Below are 23448 nucleotides of genomic sequence, written 5' to 3' on the forward strand. Positions count from 1 at the left end.
ACAAAGACAACCTGGCAACATCAGAACCCAGTTCTTCCACCACTGCAAATAATGGATATTCCAACTCACTAGAAAAACAAGATTTAAACTTAAAATCATAACTCACTATGATGATAGAGATTTTTGAGAATTTCCTAAATAACACACTTAGAGAAATACAGGAAAAGCAGGATATTACACACAAACAAGTTGAAACCCTTAAAGAGGAAACACAAAATTATTAAAAATCTAAAAAAAGCACAAACATCCTGGTGAAGGAACTGAAAACAGAAATAGAAACAATAAAGAAAACACAAAAGGAGACAACCCTGAGGTCAGAAAACCTAGGAAAAAATCAGGAGTCATAGATGCTAGCATCATATACAGAATACAAGAGATGGAGTAGAGAATCTCAGGAGCAGAAGATAGCATAGAAATCATTGACACAACAGTCAGAGAAAATGAAAAACTAAAAAAGATTCTAACACAAAACATCCAGGAAATCCAGGACACAATGAGAAGACCAAACCTAAGGATAATAGAGGTAGAAGAGAGTGAAAATTCACAACTGAAAGGCCCAATAAATATCTTCAACAAAATTATAGAAGAAAACTTCCCAGGGTGCAGAACAGGGGCTCAGACAATCCGCCACCAGGAAGAGTGGAGATCCAGGGACACAAGATTAGTGAAAAGGCGTTCTGAGTAGCCTATGAAAGCTAGAAGAGCCTGGACAGGCATCATGCAGACCCTAAGAGAGCACAAGTGTCAGCCAAAGCTGCTATACCCAGCAAAACCCTCAATCACCATAGATGGAGACACTAAGATATTCCAAGACAAAATGAAATTTATACAATATCTGACCACAAACCCAGCACTACAACGAATTATAGGTGGAAAACCCAATACAATGAGGGGAACTACATCCTAGTAAAAACAAGAAAATGCCTAAGCAAGAAAAACAAAAGAAAAAAGACATACAGGCACAATTCAACCTCCAAGAGCAAAAATACAAGGAAACAGCAACCATTATGCCTTGATATCTGTTAACATAAATGGACTCAATTTCCCAATAAAAAAATATAGGCTATCAACTGGACACATAAACAAAACCCGGATTTTGCAGCATACAAGAAACTAACCTCAGAGACAAAGACAGACACTATCTCACAGTAAAAGGTTGGGGAAAAAAAAACTTTCAAGCAAATGGCCACAAGAAGCAAACCTGAGTGGCCATTCTAATATCAAATAAAGTAGATTTTCAACCAAAAGTTATCAAAAAAGATAAGGAAGGACACTGTTTACTCATTACAGGTGAAATTTGTCAGGAGGAACTCTCAATCCTTAACATATATGCTCCAAATAAAAAAGCACCCATATTCATAAAAGAAACCCTATTAAAGCTCAAAAAATACATTTCACCCCACACAATAATAGTGGGAGACTTTAATACCCCACTCTCACCAATGGACAGATCATGAAAACTAAAACTGAATAAGGACACTGTAAAACTAGCAGAGGTTATCAACCAACTGGAATTAATAGGTATCTACAGAACATATCATCCTAAAACAAAAGAATACACCTTCTTCTCAGCACCTCATGGCACCTTCTAGAAAATTGACCACATAATTGGTCACAAAACGAGCCTCAATAGATATAAGAAGATTGCAATACTCCCATGTATCCTTTCAGATCACCATGGTCTAAGGTTGGTCTTTAATAACAAAATAGACAAAAAAAAAGTCCATATGCACAAGGAAACTAAACAATACTCTATTAAACTATAGCAGGGTCAAAGAAGAAATAAAGAAAGAAATTAAGGATTTTCTAAAATTCAATGAAAACGAAAACACAACATACGCAAACCTATGAGATGCAATGAAAGAAGTACTGAGAGGAAAACTCATAGCTCTGAGTGCTTCCAAAAAAAAAAAAAAAACTGGAGAGAGCATACTCCAGCATCTTGACAGCACAGCTGAAAGCTATGGAAAATAAATGGAAGTAGATACACCAAAGGGGAGTAAATGGCAAGAAATAATCAAACTTAGGGCAGAAATAGACCAAATAGAAACAAAAAGAAACATTCAAAGATTCAACAAAACCAAGAGCTGGTTCTTTGAGAAATTTAACAAGATTGATAAACCCTTAGCCAGACTAACTAGAGGGCAAAGAGAGAACATCTAAATTAACAAAATCAGAAAAGAAACTGGAGAAATAACAATTGAAACTGAGGAAATTCAAGAAATCATCAGATCCTACTAGAAAATCTTATACTCAATAAAGCTGGAATATCTGGAGGAGGTGGATGAATTCCTAGACAGATACCAGATAATAAAGTTAAACCAGGACCACGTAAACCATCTAAATAATCCCATAACACCTAAAGAAATAGAAGAAGTCATCAAAAGCCTCCCAACCAAATAAAGCCCAGGATCAGATAGGTTCAGTGCAGAATTTTATTAGACATTTATTGACGACATAATACCAATACTCTCCAAACTATTCCACAAAATAAAATCAGATGGAACACTACCTAACTCATTTTTTGAGGCTAAAATAACCCTCATTCCTAATCGAAAAAAAAAAAAAAACCCTACAAGAAAGAGAACTTCAGACCAATCTCACTTACAAACATTGATGCAAAAATACTCAACAAAATCCTTGCAAACCGAATCCAAGAACACATCAAAACAATCATTCACCAGAATCAAGTAGGCTTCATCCCTGGGATGCAGGGATGGTTTAATATAAGGAAATCCATCAATGTAATTCACCATATAAACAAACTCAAAGAAAAAACCATATGGTCATCTCACTAGATACTGAGTAAGCATTTGGCAAAATTCAAAATGTTAAATGTCTTGGAAAAAACAGGTATCCAAGTCCCATACCTAAACATAATAAATGCAATATACAGCAAACGAACAGCCAACATCAAACTTAACGGTAGGAAACTTGAAGCAATCCCACTAAATTCAGGGACTCGACAAGGCTGCCCACTCTCCACCAACCTATTCAACATAGTACTAGAAGTCCTGGCCGAAGCAATTAGACAGCAAAAAAAAAATAAATAAATAAAAGGGATACAAAGTGGAAAGAATAAAGTAAAAACATCACTATTTGCAGATGACAATATAGTGTACTTAAGCAACCCCACATATTCCACCAGAGAACTCCTACAACTGATAAACAACTTCAGCAAAGTGGCTAGCTATAAAATTAACTCAAAAAAATCAGTAGCCTTCTTCTACTTCAAGGACAAACATGCGAAGAAAAAAATTAGGGAAAAAGATACCCTTCACAATAGTCACAAAATCTATGAAATACCGTGATGTAACTCTGAATAAGCGAGTGAAAGACCTGTATGAAAAGAACTTCAAACCTCTAAAGAAGGAAATCAAGAAATATCTCAGAAAGTGGAAAGATCTCCCATGCTCATGGATTGGAAGGATCAACATTGTAAAAATGGCCATCTTACCAAAAGCAATCTACAGATTCAATGCAATCCCCATCAAAATACCAACCCAATTCTTCATTGAGTTGTAAAGAGCAATATGTAATTTCATCTGGAATAACAAAAGACCTAGAATAGCTAAATCCATCCTCAACAACAAGAAAACATCTGCAGGAATCACTGTCCCTGACCTCAACCTATATTACAACCAATTGTGCTAAAAACTGCATGGTACTGGTACAGAAATAGGCACATGGATCAATGGAATAAAATAGAAGATCCAGAAATGAGCCCTCACATATATGGTCACCTGAATTTTGACAAAGGAGCTGTAAACATTCAATGGAAAAAGGACAGCCTATTCAACAAATGGTGTTGGTCCAACTGGCACTCAGCATGCAGAAAAATGAAAATAGACCCTTTCTTATCTCCTTGTACAAAGCTCAAGTGCAAGTAATCAATGATCTCCACATTAAACCAGGTCCACTGAAACTATTAGATGAGAAAGTAGGGAAATCCTTAGAACACATAGGCACAGGAGAAAATTTCCTGAACAGAACATCAATGGCTCATACTCTAAGGTTAAAGAACAACAGATGGGACTTAATGAGATTGCAAAGTTTCTGTAAGGCTAAAGACACTGTCAAGAAAATAAAATGGCAGCTAACAGAGTGGGAGAAGATCTTTACCAACCCCATATCAGATAGAGGCCTAATATCCAAGGTATACAAAGAACTCAAGAAGCTAGACATCAGAGAATGAGAATCAAACAACCCTATTAAAAATGGGGTACAGATCTAAACAAAAAGTTCTCAATTGAGGAATATTGAATGGCTGAGAAGCATCTAAGGAAGTGCTCAATATCATTAGCCATCAGGGAAATGCAAATCAAAACAACCCTGAGATTCCACCTCACACCAGTCAAATTGGCCAAGATCAAAAATTCAGATGACAGCAGATGCTGTTGAGGATGTAGAGAGAGAGGAACACTTCTACACTGTTGGGGTAGTAAACTGGTACAACCACTCTGGAAATCAGTCTGGGATTCCTCAAAAAATTGGACATAGTACTACCTGAAGATCCAGCTATTCCACTTCTGGGCATTTACCCTGGAGACACTCCAACATACAACAAAGACACATGTACCACAATGTTCATAGAAGCTCTATTTATAAAAGCCAGAAACTGGAAAGAACCCAGATGTCCTTCAGTAGACGAACAGATACAAAAATTGTGGCACATTTACCCAATGGAGTACTACTCAGCTATCAGAAACAATGACTTTATGAAATTCTTAAGAAAATGGATGCATCTAGAGAATATCCTCCTGTGTGAGATAACCCAGTCACAAAAGAACACACATAATATGCAGTTACTGTTATTTGGATCCTAACCCCAGAAAGCTCTGAACACCCCAGAAACAACTCACAGACTGTGTGAAGTTCAAGAAAACGAAAAAAAAAAAAAAAGAAAGAAAGAAAAGAAAAAACTATTATGTTTACTCCTTACACACCAAGAAAACTTTGACTAATTCTGGGTTACATCCTGTTTTACATGTACTTCATGCTCATTGTAATTAGTAAGATCTTAATGCACACTATCAAACCTTAAAAAAAAAAGCCAAGCAATGACAAAAATGTATTTGTATACTTTTATGCAAAAAATGCTTAAAATTTGCACATTTATCTTTGTTTTTTAAAATAAAGTTCTTCAATAAAATAAATAAATAAAATAACACCTTTTCAGTTTGGTTAAACACAATAAAATAAAATAGAATAAAATCCCAGGCAGTTTAGCAAAAACACTCTTTAAATATATATATTCCTAAGAGTGGTACAGCTGGAGCTTAAGGTAGAGTTATTCCCAGATTCTTTAGGAACACCACCCTGATTTCTATAGATACTGTACAAGTTTACACTCCCAGCAGCAATTCATCAATTTTCCTTTGCCCCACATCCTTGGTACCATGACCTCTCTTTCGTTATACTGATCATGGTTTGATTTGCATTTTCCTAATGGCTAAGGATGCTGAACATTTTTATTGGATATTTTATGTGTTTACATTTCAAATGCTACCCCTTTGCATGGATCCCCCTTGCCCATTCTCCCTTCTTCTGCTTTGATGAGGATGCTCCCCCTCCCAGCCACTCACTTCCATATCACCACCATGGTATTCCTCTACACTGGGGAAATGAGTTTCCTAGCCATTTGTGTTTCTTCTTTTCAGAAATCTGTTTACTTCAGTGCACTATTTTCAATTAAGTTATTGGTGGGTTTTGTGTCCAGTTTTTTATTAGTTCTTTATATATTTTAGATACTAGTGTTGCCGTAAATATTAAGAGTGCAGAGATCTGTTCCAGGGCACTATGTCATGCTACCTCCTGTTACACTCTGTTCCCAGCAGCGGCCACCCTCCTGCTTCTCTGCCCCTGACTCTGCTTACATTCCCAGCAACCCAGTAAAACCAAGACTCTAGAGACTTGTTACCCATCAATCAAATTTGTATCAAGAAATTTCCATTCTACAAAATGTCCACCCGATAAACTCAAAAACAATTGATATTCTTATAAACTGTCCATTGAGATAGGACAAATTGTCCTATAAAAATCCAGCCCTATCATGATATTTATAGCTACCTGTGGCTATCTGAAGCCACGTAGGCATTGGTCATCTTCATCTTCTTCCATCTTGGGTTCTCCCTCTTTTCTCTCTTCTTTGCCTTTCCAAACCTCTGTCCCTGCCTTTTTCACTGCCCAATCACAGGCCTTGCCTTATCTTGTGCCTGCCCTCATCTACATATCAACCACAACACCCTAGCTCCTTTGTGTATGTGTAGCTGGTAATGGTCTTTTCCAAAATGTAGCCCCAACATTTTGCCAAAATGATGGTGTCCTTTGCCTTACAGAATCTTTCCAGTTTCATGAAGTCCCATTGATTAATTGTTCTTAGTGCCTGTTCTATCAGTCTTGTTCAGAAGTGTTTTCCTATGCCAATGAGTCCAAGACTATCCCTACCTCTTTTCTTCTACTAGATTCAGATTACCTGGCCTTTTGTTGAAGTCCTTAGCTAATTTGGAGTTAATTTTTGTGCAGGGTGATAATTATGGATCTATTTGCATTCTTGTACATGTGGCCTGCCAGTTTGAATAGCACCATTTATTGAAAATATTGTCTTTTTTCCAGTTGTGCATTTCTGGTTTTGTCATAATTCAGGAGTACATAAGTGTATGAGATGTTTATTTTATATTAAGTCATGCTGTTTTTATTACTATAGCTTTGAAGTTGTGTTTTAGATGGGAGATGGTGATACCTCCAGCATATCTTTTTGATTCATGATGGTTTATCTAGCCTGAGTTTGTTGTGTTCCAATATAAAATTGGAAAATGTTGGCTGAAGAGATGGTTCAGCAGTTGAAAACACTGCGCTTCCATAAGTTCTGAGGTCAATTCCCAGAACCCACATAGTGGCTCACAGCTGTTGGTAATGGGGTCTGATGACTAAGAGAGCAACAGTGTACTCACATACATAAAATAAATTAATTCATTTTTAAATTGACTTTTAAATTTCTATAAATAATTGTGTTTGAATTTAAATGAAGATTGTGTTGAATCTGTAGATTGTTTCTATAAGGGGGACCATTTCACTATATTAATCCTACTAATCTATAAAAATAGGTGGCGTTTTTAATTTTATGTTTCTTCAATTTCTTTCTTTAATGTCTTAATTTTTCTATTATGTAAGTCTTGGATATATTCACTGGCTTAAGTAGAATTACTAATACATTTTAAGGATACTGTGAAAACTATTATTTCCTTGATACTTTTTCTCAGCCTGTTATTTTTATACATGTGTCAACATTGTATCCTGCTACTTTGGTGAAAGTGTTTATTTTATCAGTTGCAGGACTTTTCTAGTAAAGTTTTTAGTATAATAGCATTCATGGGGCTAAGGTGAAAAGATCATGAGTTTGAGGCCAGCATGAGCTATAGAGTAAGCCCTTTCAAAACAAATAAATGTTAATACTTTGGACTTTAAGGTGCTGGAGATATGACTCAGTGCTTAAGGATACATACTGATGTTTCAGAAAACCCAAATTCTATTCTTATCTTAAAACTCATAGCTCAAAAGGAATCTGATCTACCCACTTGACACACACAATTAAAATAAAAATAAATCTTTTAATGTTTAGTATACATTGTTTGAATTATATCTATTAACAACAAGAACTTAGGTAAATTGCTTGGTTTCTAAGTCAGGTATTTTTTCTATTAAATTAAAATAATAACAATAATTCTGCTTGATATGTTGTGAAAATTAAATTAAAGACTTGCTTAAGGTCTTAGTGCAATTCCTAGCACAGAGTTAGTGCTCAATTAATGTATACTAATTTTTCTCCTCTAGTTTAAACAGGAAATTCACAAGGGGGACCCTGAAAATCCTTTCTGGATTCTTCATTTATGGTGGTGGTATATGTGAGTAAAAACCTATGTCATATGTGAGTATGTGTCAGGGAAGACAGCATGCAACTCAGGCTTTTACAAACACATACACACACATGTACACACACCACTTTATCCCACTCACAAATACATACACACAAACACACACCGCACAACGCTGAAAATCTAAGCAGTCTTCAAATTTGCTTAAACAGCTTTCCTGGCCAAGAGTAGTACAAGTTTCCAACTGGCAATGAAATAATTTTCCATGCAAATCTGGCAGCAAAGGACTTAAAAAGAAACCTGGCAAAACAGCAGAGGAAGTAGTATGCTTCCTTCCTCAAGGGCAGCTTTTAGATTCTTTGGCAACATGGATGGGGAAAAAGTTATATATGTATACAGAGAGAGAGAGAGAGAGAGAGAGAGAGAGAGAGAGAGAGAGAGAGAGAGAGAGAGAGAACAAAATAAAAACAATCATCATTGAAACAACTCATTTGGTAGTTTCATCACTTTTGAGATTCAAAGAACAGAAACTGAGGCAATTTTATTGTTGTTTTTTCTTAAATCTTCCCTTTCAGAATCACAAATAAAAGTACTCTGATACTTTTTTCACTAATTAATTTATTTACTTTAAATCTGAATCACAGCTTCACTTCCCTTCTCTCCTCCCATTTTCTTCCCCCATCCCTCCCTCATTTTTAGAGAAGGGGAGGCCTCCGAGGGCTATCAGCCAGCCTTGGCATATCAAGTTACAGTAGAACTATGTACATCTTCTAGTGAGGCTAGATAAGGCAGCCCAGTGAGGGGAAAGGTATACACAGGCAGAGAGCAAAGTCAGAGAGACAGTCCTTGCTCCTGCCATTAGAGAACCCACATGTCTGTTACATATATATGTATGTATATATGGTCTATCCTATGCATGATTTGTGGTTAACAGTTCAGTCTCTGTGAGCCCCTACAGGTACAAGTTAGTTGATTCTGTAGGTTTTCTTGTGATATCTTTGACTTTTTTGGCTCCTTCCACAAGATTTTCAAGCTCCACCTAATGTTTTCCTGCGAGTCTACATAAATTTCCATAAGCTGCTGGATGAAACCTCTGAGATGATAGTTAAGCTAGGCTCCTATCTGCAAATATTCCAGAATATCACTAAAAGTGTCAGGGGTAGTATCTTAGTTAGAATCTACTGCTGTGAGCACATACCATGATCAAGGTAAGTCTTATAAATGATAACATTCAATTAGGGCTTGCAAGTTTAGAGGTTAAGTCCATTATTCTCAAGGTAGAAGCATGACAGCATCCAAGCAGGCATGGTACAGGAGGAGCTGAGAGTTCTGTATCTTCACCTGAAGGCTTCTAGTGGACAACTGACTTTCAGCCAGTTAGGATGAAGTTCTTAAGCCCACACCTACAGTGATGCACCTACTCCAATAAAGGCACACCTCTTATACTGCCACTCCCTAGGCCAAGTATATACAAACAATCACTTTCCAATCCTTAGCCCCCATAGGCTTGTTCAAACATATGAGTCTATAGGGGCCATAGCTAAAAATAGCATAATACAAAAATACATTTAGTCCAACTTCCAGAGTCCCCATAGTCAATAGCAGTCTTGACAACATTAAAAGTCCAAAGTTCAAGGTCTCTTCTAAGATTCATCCCATCACATAACTGTAATCCCCAAAACAAGTCAGGAAACCAGCTGGGCAAACTGCAAACTCTTTATCTCCATGTTTAATGTCAAAACAGTCTTCAGATATCCAACTCCTTTTCATCTTTGTTGAATGCAACAAACTTCTTTTTCTAGGCTGGTTCCACTCCCTGTTAGCAGCCTTCCCCAGGAGACATCCTATGGCTCTGGTATCTTGAAATTTTTGGGATCTCCAAGGCATCTTCAATGTTACAGCTTCCTGTTTCAATGGCTGGGATCCACATATGATTCAAAGGCTGGCATTTCGTCTCCGGCTCTGTCCTCTATAGCACTCTAAGCTCAGATTGATCCACTCTACTGGTGGTGCTGTTCTTGGTCATTGTCTCACGGTACTGGCACTTCCAATACAATGGGGTCTTCCACTGCAACTAGGCTTCACCAATAGCCTCTCATAGGTTGTCTTCCTGGTGACAAGCCTCAAATCCTTTGCATGACCCCTTCAGTCCTGGGCCTTAACTGCAGCTGAGGCTAAACCTTCACCAATGGACTTCCATGGCTTCTCACAGTGTCAAGCCTTAGCTGTTCTTCATGATTCCTTCATGCCTTCAAAACCAGAACTACCTGACTCTTACACCTTACTAAGTCCAGCTGCAGCATGAGGTACAACCTTGGCTATCTCTGGAACACAGCTTCTTTGTGCTCTCAGAAAACACTTCCCAGAAGGTTTCACTTCAGTGATACTGGTCTCTTCTTAATCACTGCTAATTTCTTAGCCCCAAGTAATCAGCATCAATTGTTGCAATGGTCTCTTTTGTTTGTCACTCTAAGACCAGAGCCACATGGCTGAAGCTGCTGTGTTCTGCTGCTCACTGGGTTAGAACATTAGTCCCTCCCCTTTTCTATTATAATATTTCACTGTTTTCCAGCTCCTTCCCTGCCTAAGCTTGGCTGTCCTGTAACTTGCTCTGTAGATTGACCTTGAACTTCCTTTTAATACTTGAACCATAAATCTTATATTTTTCCTTTCTAAGCTTACGATGCTTGTTCAAGATGTTCTTCATGAGACTTAAGCAGAGAACAGTCTCTGCTGGGCTTCTTTGACACTTCCCTTGTCAATGCAATTAATGTAAATCACTTTAACTTAACCTCAGGTAGACTCTACAAACAAGGGCAAAAAGCAGGCACATTGTTTACCAAAATAACATTAGAAGAGTCTCTATGTGACATATTGAAATTCTTCTCTGAAACCTCTTGGGCCATCTCTGCACAACTCAAATTACTCACAGCAACAAAGTCTACTGTATTACTAATAGGATGGCCCATTAGCCCCCATTTAAAGCATTCTACCTCTTTCTAAATCTGAAGTCCCAAAATCCACATTCTTTCTAACAAAAGCACGGTGAGGCCTATCACAGCAATACCCCAGTGCCCGATATCAACTTCTGTGTTAGTTAGGGTTTTACTGCTTTGAGAACACACCACGACCAAGGTAAGTCTTATAAAGGATGACATTTAATTGGGGCTGGCTTACAGGTTCAGAGGTTCAGTCCATTATCATCAGGGAAGGAGGGTGGCATTGCTCAGGCAGGCATGGTGCAGAAGGAGGTGAGAGTTCTATGTATTTATCTGAAGGCTGCTAGTGGAAGACTGACTTCCAGGCAGCTAGGATGAAGGTCTTGGGTCCACACTCACAGTGGCAAGGCCATACGTCCTAATAGTGCCACTCCCTGGGCCAAACACAAGCCATCACAGGCGGGCTCTCTCATAGCATGGACATCAAGTTGAGCCAGTCATTGATTCGCCATTTCCTCAGCTTCCACTCAATTTTTATCTCTGCACATCTTGTAGTCAGGACAAATTGTGAGTCAAAAGCTTGTGGCTGGCTTGGTGTCCCCTTCCTTCCACTGAAAGTCTTGCCTGGTTACAGAAGGTAGCCATTTTAGGTCCCATATTCCCTATTGCAAGTGGTCTTAGCTAGCGTCACTCTCATAGATTTCTGGGAGTTGCCAGTGTCCTAGATTTCTAGCTGGTCCCAGAGATGCCCCATCCCCTGATTCCAGTTTTCTCTTCCTCCATCCTCCCTAGACCTGAACCCTCCTGCTGTTTCTTCCCCCAACTCTCTCTCACCCATCCATCCACCACTAATATCTAATCCATTTCCTCGAGTCAGTGAGACTCACTGGTACTTCCATGGGCCCTCCTTGTGACTTGGCTTTTTGGGTCTGTGGAATGTAGCATGGTTATCCTGTATTTATGGTTGATATTCACTTAGAAGTAAGTACATACCATGTTTGCCTTTCTGAGTCTGGTTTACCTCACCCAGGATGATGTTTTCTAGCTCCATACATTTGCCTTCAGATTTCATGGTGTCATTGATTTTACTGAGTAATAATCCATTATTTAAATATATCACATTGCCTTTATCTGTTCTTCAGTTAGGGGCATCTGGGTTGTTTTGAATTTCTGGCTAATACAAATAAAACTGTTATGAACATAGTGTCCTTGTGATGTAGTAAAGCATCTTTTGAGTATATGTCCAGGGATAGTACAGCTAGGTATTGAAGAGGAACTACTTCTAATTTTATGAATAATCACTGGACTTATTTCCACAGTGGTTATTTAGTTTGCACTCCCTTTAATAGTGAAAGACTGTTCCCATTGCTCCTCGTCCTTGCCAGCATGTGCTGTCACTTGAGTTTTCTTATCTTAGCCATTCTGCCAGGTCTACGATGAAATCTCAGAGTCAGTTTGATTTGCATCTCCATGATGACTAAGGACACTGAACAGTTCTTGAAATGCTTGTCATCCATTAGAGATTTCTCTGTTGAGAAATCTCTGCTTAATTTTTTAATGAGGCCACAATTACTTAAGCTACATAAGGTCCAACAAAGAACAATAATTAAAATCCAATTTCCCTGATGAACATACATACAAAAATTCTCAGTAAAATACTTGCAAACTGAATTCAAGAACACATCAAAAAGATTATCTACCATGATTGAGTAGACTTCAACTCAGAGATTCAGGGATAGTTTAACATACACATATCAATAAATTTAATCCACTATATAAACGGACTGCAAAACACAAGCCACATTGTTAACCTATTAGATGCAGAAAAGGCCTTTGACAAAATCTGGACAGAGAATGAGAGACCTTAGTACACTCATTCATAAACTGGATGTCTTTATCAAATCCTTGTAACTATGAAGAAGAAGAGGCAGAAGGTTTGTAAGAACTGAGGAGATAGATGACACCAAAGACACAGTTTTTCAGATTTAACAGGACTGATACACAGAAGACCTCACTCAGTCTGTGGCAGCATTCATGTGGCCTGCACAAGTCCAAGCCAGATGGGATCCCAGTTCTGAGAGAAAACGAAAATACTAGTCCTCATCTCTCACCTAACAGCTATCTCCAGTTCACAACCACTAGCCAAGGAAAAATTATTTTCCTCCACTGGAGAAAACTGTTATACAAACCACACCTAGGGAGGCACCAATTCCCCGCAGTAGATGGCCAACACAAAACTAATTCAATCAATCATATTTTTAGAGATCATTTGTTTCATAATGTTTTGTTTGAGTGTTTTACACCATAAATCTTTGTTTACAAATGTTTGTTCGTGTGTGTGTGTGTGTGTGTGTGTGTGTGTGTGTGTGTGTGTGTGTTTGTGTGTGTGTGTTGTATTCATAATTTGTCTTTGGTGGGGTTTTTTATGGTTTCATTCTGGTGTGTTGTTGGTGGTGGTGGTAGTAGTGGTAGTAATAGTCATAATTTATTTGATTTCTAAAGGAATTAAGAAAAAAAGCCATGGAGTTGGAAGGGTAGATAGGTGGGAAAGATCTCAGAATAAATAAGGGAAGAGAAATCATGATCCAAATATATTGAATGAAAAAAGGTACTTTCAATTAAAAATAATATACTCTTTTGAAAAGTAATGTCACTAAAAAATATAATCATATAGTTTTATATAAAAATTATGTTAAAATCTGAAAAAAAGTACTGACAAAAAATGTATAATTTTAAGCAAAAAATGTTTAAAATCTGTACATTTATCTTTGTTTTGTAAAATAAAGTTGTTTAAAAAAAAGAAAGAAAGAAAAGTAATGTCACACATTCACTTGTGTACAAGCTTTTATCTTAGAATAGATACCTGACTTTGGTCATCAAGATAATAAAACTAATTCTCAAACAAGTGTAGGTCCAACATATATAACAAAAAAAAAATCTAAATATAATCACAGTCACTAGTATATCTGGTCACTAACATCTATTCACATACTCAACAGATACTGATGGAAAGTATCATAATAATGATGACTATCTAGTTTATAACATCATGGTTTTAAATCTTTCATTCACAAATATAAAGTTTCTTGCACCCAAAATCATTATTTTATAGGTATATATTTTAGTTACTGTAGACATTGTTAAGGGAAGATAAATTCCTAAATGGGGCCTATGAGATGACTCATAAACAAAGGCACCAAACTTAATGATCTTAGTTTAATACCAGAAACCTAAATGGTGGAAAGAGAGAACCAACCCTTACATGTGTCCTCTGACCTTCACACACACAGTGGCACTCAGCATCCCCATTTCTCTCTACACACACAGAGCGAATCAGAGAGAAGCAGATGGCCAGAGAGAGAATAAATAAAAACTAATAATACAAAAAAGAAAACCTAAAAATCTTTCATTTCTAAACTGAAACAGTTCCTTACATTTCTGTATTGTGGAAAGCTTGCTGTAACTCTAATTCCATACAATTCTCTCGTGTATGCCACTGAATTCATCTATGTCTATCCCCATTTTCATGGAAAATACATAACTTTTGCTACCAAAGAAAAACAGTTATAATTGCATGCTTTCATGGAGTCCTTGTCCTAGTTTGTTTTCTGTTGCTTTGATAAAAAATGGTTTCTTTGCCTTGCAGGTCAAAGTCCCTCATCAAGGGAAACTGAGGAAGAACCCAGAGCCAGAACTGAAGCATGAACCACTGAAGAACACTGCTGACAGGCTTGCTCCCAGGCGTATGTTTGCCTACCTCAGATGTCCCAGGACCCAGAACTCTGACAACCCAGGGATGGCGCCATGCAAAAGGCACTGGTCACTCCATCAATTAGCAATCAAGAAAAAGCCCACCTACATGGTAACATGCCAGTCTGATGGGGGCACTTCTCGAAGTGAGGTTCCCTCCTCCCATGTGTCTCTAGTTGTTTCAAGTTAACAAATGGTAGTGAGCACAGTCTCTCATTTTAAAAGTCAGGTACCAGATACAAGTAATCGAGCCAATCTACATTGACTTTGTTTTGTTTAAAAGCAAAAGTTTAATTTCACTGAGTATCATCATTTAATGAAATTTCCATTTCATAAAAGGCTTGAATAGAAACACTCACAATAAAAACATTCCTGGAACCTTAAGTGATATATACTGCAACCTGGAATAGTTTAAAATAAAATTAAACAAAAGACATTTTAATACTTAGACAAGCAAGTGCATTTGTGAAGAGAAAACTGTGGGAACTTAAATAAAAAGAATGAACTCTATTACAATTGCAAATTACTTTCCAAAACGTATTGTGGTCGTGACGCTAGAATAATGATTAGATGGCTTTGATGAGAATACAGTCATGGTTAATTTAAGGGAATTATGCTTCTTGCAACCAGCTTTGCTTTAATGTCACATCTTACACTGCCTTAGTTATCTTAGTACACAAAGAGGAAGTGCTGCCACTGATTATGGGAGATGTTAGAAGATAATATCATGTAATTTAAACATCATTTTGAAGAGAATATATTAACAGCCAACACAGTTACTTCTCATTATATAATTGGCATTGTGCTAGAGATGTAAAAAAAAAAAAAAAAGAAAGAAAAAAGAAAGAAAAAAGTGTCCCTACTTCTAAGATACCTTGAGTAATGAGAAGCTAGATAATGTTTCCAAACTTTGATTCTGTTTCTAATGTGTTTACCTGAAGGAAACTAACCATGGCTTATTTTTGTTTTCTGTTTGTTTGTTTGTTTGTTTTTTTACATTTTAGGCCAACAAAATTATATTGATTTCAAAATGACTCCTTATAAACAACTGAAAGCATTAGGCACAATTTCCTCTAATGTGAAGTTTTTGAAAGATTTGATATCTACAAATCTTCTGATCTTAATGTGTTCTGTGAATAATGTAACCTAAGGATGCACCCCATGAACCTTCCTAGGGTAGGTTCCTCCACCTCCCAGTTGCTTGCTTGGAGGGAAGCCCCAGGTGCCACATCAATCAAACCTTTCTTGAGTAATATTCGTTGAAGTGTTTTAAGTAGAAAATGTATCATATATCCAACTCCCTTTTGGATGGCTCTCAACTCCACCTACAAGATATCTTACAATCACTTCTGGACTTGGCACACACACACACACACACACACACACACACACACACACACACACCTAACATAATTTTTAAAACATAAAGTTAATCTTAAAGAAGTCCCTCTCATCACTACCCATCCTCCCCCAGAAAAGTAGAGTAACAAAGACCCACACCTCAGTTTCCAGCACCCTAAGTTACATTTTTCAATTAAGTTGTCCACAACTGCCTATAATTCTATCCCCAAGGCATGAGCATCTTATTCTGGTCTCCACACACATTCACACACATGTGAAAAAACTCTGATATACATCTACACACATACATAAATTATTGAAACAACAACTTAGGTGTAAAAGGATACAACTTTATTCCCAACATCTGAAGGACCAAATCAAAAGGATTCCAAGCCAAGTCACAGATAAGCCTGGGCTACATAGTTAGATTCTGACAAAGAAAGAAGGAAGGAACGAATGAAGGAACGAACGAAGGAACAAAAGAAGGAAGAGGGGGAGGGGAAGGAGAGGTGGGTGAGTAGGCCTCAAAGAAAAGTAGAAGTAAGTATACAAACTCAAGCCTTCCTATGAGAACAGTTTTAATAAGTCTGATAGTTTATCTTATGTCTGTTTTTCAAAAGAGGGTTATTTTTTTAAAACTATCAACATAAATTTTAAATGTTTGTGCTAATAGGTGTGTCATGATTTTATTTCCGAAAATTTAATGCCCCCTTGTGTGTGTGTGTGTGTGTGTGTGTGTGTGTGTGTGTGTGTGTGTGTGTGTGTGTGTGTATGCACTCACATGCACATGGGGGGGGGGGTAAGGGGTGCATATGTTTTTCAGAAAGAAGCGTAAAAGTCTGAATAAAAAATAAAATTCCGTTCCTCTGGACTTCAAAATTGATGGCATTTAATGTAACTCAATTTTTTAAATTTTGAGACATCATCTACTTCAATCAATTTTTATTTGAGAATACAAGCCAATAAAACCAGGGATGTCACAAGTAAAATGTCGATCAATATGATGCTATCTCAGTACATTCATTATGGTTGTGACATGAGAAATTCTTTATGAAATATACTTCCCTCAAGAATATGAAAACTGTACATTTGTTTAATACTTTTACAATACACTTTTATCATGTTATTGGATACTCTATGTATTTACATTTCAAATGTTATTCTCTTTCTTCCCTCTCCTATACCCCTCTCCCTTCCTCTTTCATGAAGATGCTCCTACTCCCAACCACCCACTCCCACCTCAGCATCCTGGCATCCCCTACACTGGGAAAATGAGCCTTGACTGGACCAAAGGCCTCTCCTCCATTGATGGCAGAAATGCCATCCTCTGCTACACATGCAGTTGAAGCCATGGGTCTCTCCATGTGTGCTCACTGGTTGGTGTTTTAATCCCTGGGAGCTTGCAATATACTTTTAAAGAAAAGGATGCAGCAACTTTTCAAAGCTAGCCTTTGTCTAAAATTAACCTGTGAATCAACCAGTCAGATACATAAATATGGTAGATAGGAAGATGGGTAGATCAATAGAAAGATGATTAATAGATGATAGACAGACAAATGTCTGTGATAGTGGCTTTATTAATAAAACAAAGCAAACCCATTGCATCTTCTCTGCCTTCCCCTGTTGTAAACAAAGAAAGCAAAGAGGAAGGTATAGTCAAGCTGAAGGCAGTGACGAGCTCTGTGGATAGGATGTGGGTGATGAACAAAAGGCCTGTCAATTGGTTCAACCTTTCTATCCTTACAGCTGTATAGCAGACTGTTACCTGGGAAAGGAGCTGTAAATATCCCTTAATCATCAAAAAGAAACTCATATGATGTGATGTAGTTTCATGGTTTAAGGCAACTTCTGGCTACCTTCATTAACTAAATCAAAAGAAAAGAAAATTATTGTCTTACTAAATCAAGGAGAATCAAGATTTCCTTTTACAAATGTAAGGTTAAATGATGTTGGCATGTTTTTTTTTTAACTGTTCTTGGATATGTTTAAAGAGTTTGAAGTTTTACTAATTCTTTTAATTATGTTTATTACATTGTGCTAATATAAAACTATAAACTCCACTCAGACGAAGAAGATAAATGGGTTAGTATAAATATTATAAAAAGAGGAAAAGAAAAAAAGAAACTGCTAAGTACCTCTCATCCAGTCCTACCCAAAGCCTGTCAAAGGCAAGTTGGCTGTTAGCAAGCTAAAAGTTCACCACATGGAAAATAGCAGATAGCACCCCTACGCTCATCTGTAGACCTTGGACAGTTAATGCTAGAGAACACCATGCCTCAGAACACAGCAGGAAGGCTCTTGGACATGACACATTTAGTGACAAAGTAGAGTCTCTAATTAGTGAAAGCTCCCAGTTTGAAAGTAAAGGGCTTAACCTTCCTCAGGAAATAATGAGCCAGACAATGTTTAAAAAAAAAAAAAGCCTCCCTGGAAGGTTTCAAGCATACTGTGGTTGCTGAGAACCCCCTTACATCTGCAAACTAACAGACACAGGTGACCGAACAATGAACCGTACAATGAATAAACTTGGCAGTGTATAAAAATTTTTTTGATATATGCTAGCATCCATTAAAATAGCATTCCTCCTTTGTCCTGGAGTTAAGATGAAGCAGTTTCACGGGCCATGTCATTTAGTTGAGATGCTTTAATTTTAAAAGATCTAAAAACGTCTCATTTGGTTTGGTTCGGTTTTTTTGAAAACTTTCTTACATATCAATTTTTGTGTTAAGGCAACATCTGGTAACTTAAGTGAATGCCAGAGACAAAGCTCATAGTAATGGCTACAGTTCAGTAGCAGACACAAGCATCCAGTAATGTGAATTATCTAAAATCAGATCTAAAGCAAGAGGCTAAAAATGAAATAAATGAGAACTTAGCCTTTTATCTTCTGATGAAAAGAGTTTCCTGTGCTCCTAAGTTATTTGTTTTCATGCATAACTTTTCTGTCTTCCTTCTTTCTTTTTCTTGTTCTTTCTCTTAACACAACTCTGAAGAGTAAAAAAGGAAATCTACTCTTTTTATTAAATTTAGTTGCATTTGGAAATGTGTGTTTGATTATTCATCAAAACAATATGTATCCTTTAATAAATAAAGTAGGAAAATATTAAATTGATAGTTTAGTTTTTCTACATCGCCTCTCCAATATGTTTGTTATCTTCAATAAGTTATGGTTCAGCAATAAAATACTAGTTGTGTGGGGTGAACTATTCCCACTCCAAATTATAAACCACAAGTTAAACAAGGCAATAGGTCACCAATATAAGTGCAAGAATTGGGGTTCAATTTGCAAATGAAGAATACTGTAAACAAGCATCTGTTTTAGGTACATCAAGCAACACCCATATAAATGCTAAAGAGTCTTGAATTATGAATGTGTTTGTCCTCCAAGATTTCGTCTTAATGGAAATGAGGGGCTGTGAAATTTTACATTGATTTTGACAATCAGGACACTAAGAATCAGGCTTGTTATTTTCTCTAACGCAAGTATTTAAAGCATAATGTGCTTCAAAAATGTACCTTTTCGTTTTCTTCCCTTATTCTAACAGACAACACTCTCCTCTTGTGGTAGAATAGTGAAGCTCTGTTTTACTCAACTCCATAAAAAGCAAAGACACTTCATCTGCCACATTAGTTGTAAGGTGATGGGTAAATTACACCCTGGCACATGTTCAACAGGACCCTGACTTACTCAGGAAGGCATGTTCAACGTGGAACATGGCTTCAAATTAACCAGTGTATTGGGTAAATAACATGGTAATATTTTAAAATAAGCTAATGAATTGAGCTACATTAACATGGAAAAATTACTGATTTTGAAAAACCAACTGTTTGTTTATAGTAAATATAAGGATTGAAGAGCACCGCCAAGTTTCAGGTTTTTGTGGTTGTGCAAATGGTTGCTAGATCTTATTTACTAACACGGTCCTCAGAAACAAGTTATATATCTGAAAAGTAAGAGTTGTACCTCTTTGTGATTTTAAAACATTGTGCTAGTCTTTATTGTCTTCCTTCTTACTGAAATGTGTTCCTGTGGGGTGTTCATATGAGGGAGATGATGGGTAAAGGCCAGGGACCACATCAAGTGTCATCCCCAAGAACACTTTTCACCTACTTTGAGACAGATTCTCTCATTGGCTAGGAGACAGACATCCCTAGGTCTTCTTCCAGCCATTAATTATGGGTGATAATTTCATATTCATCTCTTATAGTTTTTTCTATAACAATTCCACAATGAAATTTAGACTGACAGCTATTTAAGGAAAAAGCATGGGCTAACTATCCAAGGTCATAGAGAGGAATTTGATTAGAAGTGGGTTGAGACTGAGGGTTTCTGTTATTCTTTCTGATTATCCAAGCATCGGACTCTGAGTTAAGCACTGAAGAGTACAAATGCAGTTCTTGCTTAGTTAAAATTAGTTTAAATTATATTTTAAAATATGAGTTAAAGCTTATTGAAATCTAAGGATTGATTATGATGTTTACTAATACATACATCTAAATGAGTATTACACTTAAGGTGTTCATTACTTTTCTGAGGGGGAATACCAGACATTTTCTTCCTAACGAAATCCTTTCATTTAAAAATAATCCATTGGCTGTGACTCCCTTCATCTTCTAACTCACACACCCCAAGGATGTAAAAGAGTTTTCCTATTACTTTTTTTGAAGCCACAACGACATTTAAATCCTTTTATAAAACTTAAATATACATTTTAATGAATGTTTTTATTTTTCTATCTCTTTTCATACACTCCACAGTAAACTAGGCTTGTAGAAAATTTGAGGAAACTGTGTATTACACACCGAAGTACATCTTCAAATCTTAAATATTGAAGTCCTGATGCTTAAAGATTAGAATCATTAAAGGTGTGAAAGTGAAACATAGTCAGTACAGTAGACATAGCCCAATATCAATTATAAGAAGAAATTAAAGCACACTCATGTGCAGAAGAAGTAGGAAGAAAACATTTGTAAACTAAAGAGACAAACCCTCAGAGAAAAACAACCTTGGGTATTCCTTGATTTTATTCTTTATTATGGGTTTCTAGTTCCTAGAACAAGGAAGAAAATCATTTTTGTTTCTTAAGAAATATAATCTATGTTTTGGTGTGACCATAGCCTTTACAAATTACATGTAATACCATGTCAAAACCATTATTTGATCTATTAGCTTAACCAAACATCTTGACCTCTGGCCATAGTACATATTCATTTCTCTTGTTTATTTTTGGTTTTTTGGTTTTTTGTTTTGTTTTGTTTTGTGTTTTGGTTTTTGTTTTTGTTTGTTTGTTTGTTTTTCTGGTTTTTTTTTTTTTTTTTTTTTTGGTAAAATGGCTAAGCACCTGATAAGAAGCAAATTAAGGAAATAGGCTGTTTTCTGGCTTATAGTTTTCAGAAACACAGTCTATCCTACTTGACACAGCTGTTCATATTGCATCTGCAGTCACAAATGTGGGACCTAGATATTAAATCTAAAACCTGCCCCCTAAAGGTGATGAAATCTTCCAAAACACTGTTACTATCTGGCACTGAGTGTTCAAACCTATGAGTCTATGAAGGATATTTTATTTTAAAACCATAATATTCCAGATCAGGTGTCAATACATTCACCTATCAGTGATTCTCATAATAAAAATTTATAGAAAATGGCAAAACAATTTTTCTTGTAAATATCAAGGCAAAAAATACTCAATAAAATTCTTGAAAACTGAATCCAAGAACACATCAAAAAGATCATCCATCATGATCAAGTAGGTTTCATCACAGGGATGCAGAAATGTTTCAATATACAGAAATCCATCAACATAATCAACTGTATAAACAAACTCAAGGAGAAAAACAACATAATCATCTCATTAGATGCAGGAAAGCACTTGACAAAAGTCAAAGTTAAAAATCTTGGAAAGGCCAGGAATCCAAGATCCATACCTAACATAGTTAAAGTAAAATACAGCAAGCCAGTAAAACATCAAACTAAATGAAAAAAAAAAAAAAAAAAAAAAAAAAAAAAAAACTTTAAGCGATCCCACTAAAATAAGAGACTAGACAAGGATGTCCACTTTTTCTCCCTACCTACTAAATATAATACTGGAAGCGCTAGCCAGAGCAATTAAACAAAAGAAGGTCAAAAGGATAGAAATTGGAAAGAAAAAAGTCAAAATTTTACTAATTGCAAAGGATATGATGGTATACTTAAGTGACCCCAAAAATCTCACCAGAGAACTCTAAAACCTAATGCACAAATTCATCAAAGTAGCTAGATATGAAATTAACTCTATCAGCAACCTTCCTCTACTCAAAAGATAAACAGGCCGAGAAATAAATTACGGAAATGACACCCATCACAATAGTCATAAATAATATAAAATACCTTAGTGTGACTCTAAGCAAGCAAATGAAAGATCTGTATGGCAAGAACTTCAAGTCTCTGAAGTAAGAAATTGAGCAAGATCTCAGAATGTGGAAAAATATCCCATGCTCATGGATTGGCACGATTAATATAGTAAAAATGGCCATCTTGCCAAAAGCAATCTACATATTCAATGCAAATCCCCATCAAAATTCCAACTCAATTGTTCATAGGGTTAGAAAGAACAATTGGCAAAATTTTTCTGGAATAAATTTTAGGTTAACTAAAATTATTCTCAATTAGAAAAAAAAAACTTCTGGGGTAATCACCATCTCTGACCTCAAGCTGTATTGCAGATCAATTGTGATAAATTGATCATATTATATGGTATTGATACAGAGATGGGCAAGTAGTTCAATAGAATGAAATAGAAGACTCAGAAATGAACCCACACATCTAAGGTCACTTGACCTTTGACAAAGGTGCTAAGAACATCTATTGAAAAAAAAGATAGCATTTTTAACATATGGTGCTGGTCCAATTGTCAGTCAGCATGTAGAAGAATGCAAATCAATCTATTTTTATTGCCCTGTACAAAGCTCAAGTTAAAGTGGATCAAAGACCTCCACATAAAACAATATACACTCAAACTGATAGAAGAAAAAGTGGAGAAGAGCCTCAAACACATGGGTACTGGAGAAATTTTCCTGAAAAAAACACCCAAGACTTATAATCTAAGATCAGGAATAGAAAAATGGGACCTTATAATATTACAAAGCTTCTGTTAGGCAAAGGACACTGTCAATAGAATAAAATGGTAACCAACAGAATGGGAAAAAAATCTTTGCCAATCTTACATCCAAAAGAGGACTTAATATCCAATATATACAAAGAACAAAAAGTTAGACACCAGAGAATAAAATAATCCTATTAAAGAATGGGCAACAGAGCTAACAAATAAAATTCTCAACTGACGAATATCCAATGACCGGGAGGCACCTTAACAAATGTTCAACATCATTAGTCATCAGGGAAATGCAAATCAAAACAACCCTGAGAATCCACCATAAACCAGTAAGAATGTCTTAGATCAAAAATTCAGGTGACAGCAGATGCTGGCCAGGATGTGGAGAAAGAGGAACACTCCTCCTTTGTTGGTGGGATTGCAAACTGATACAATCACTTTGGAAATCAG

The sequence above is a fragment of the Micromys minutus genome (genome assembly GCF_963924665.1).
Source record: "Micromys minutus genome assembly, chromosome: 30".
NCBI classification, from domain to species: domain Eukaryota; kingdom Metazoa; phylum Chordata; class Mammalia; order Rodentia; family Muridae; genus Micromys; species Micromys minutus.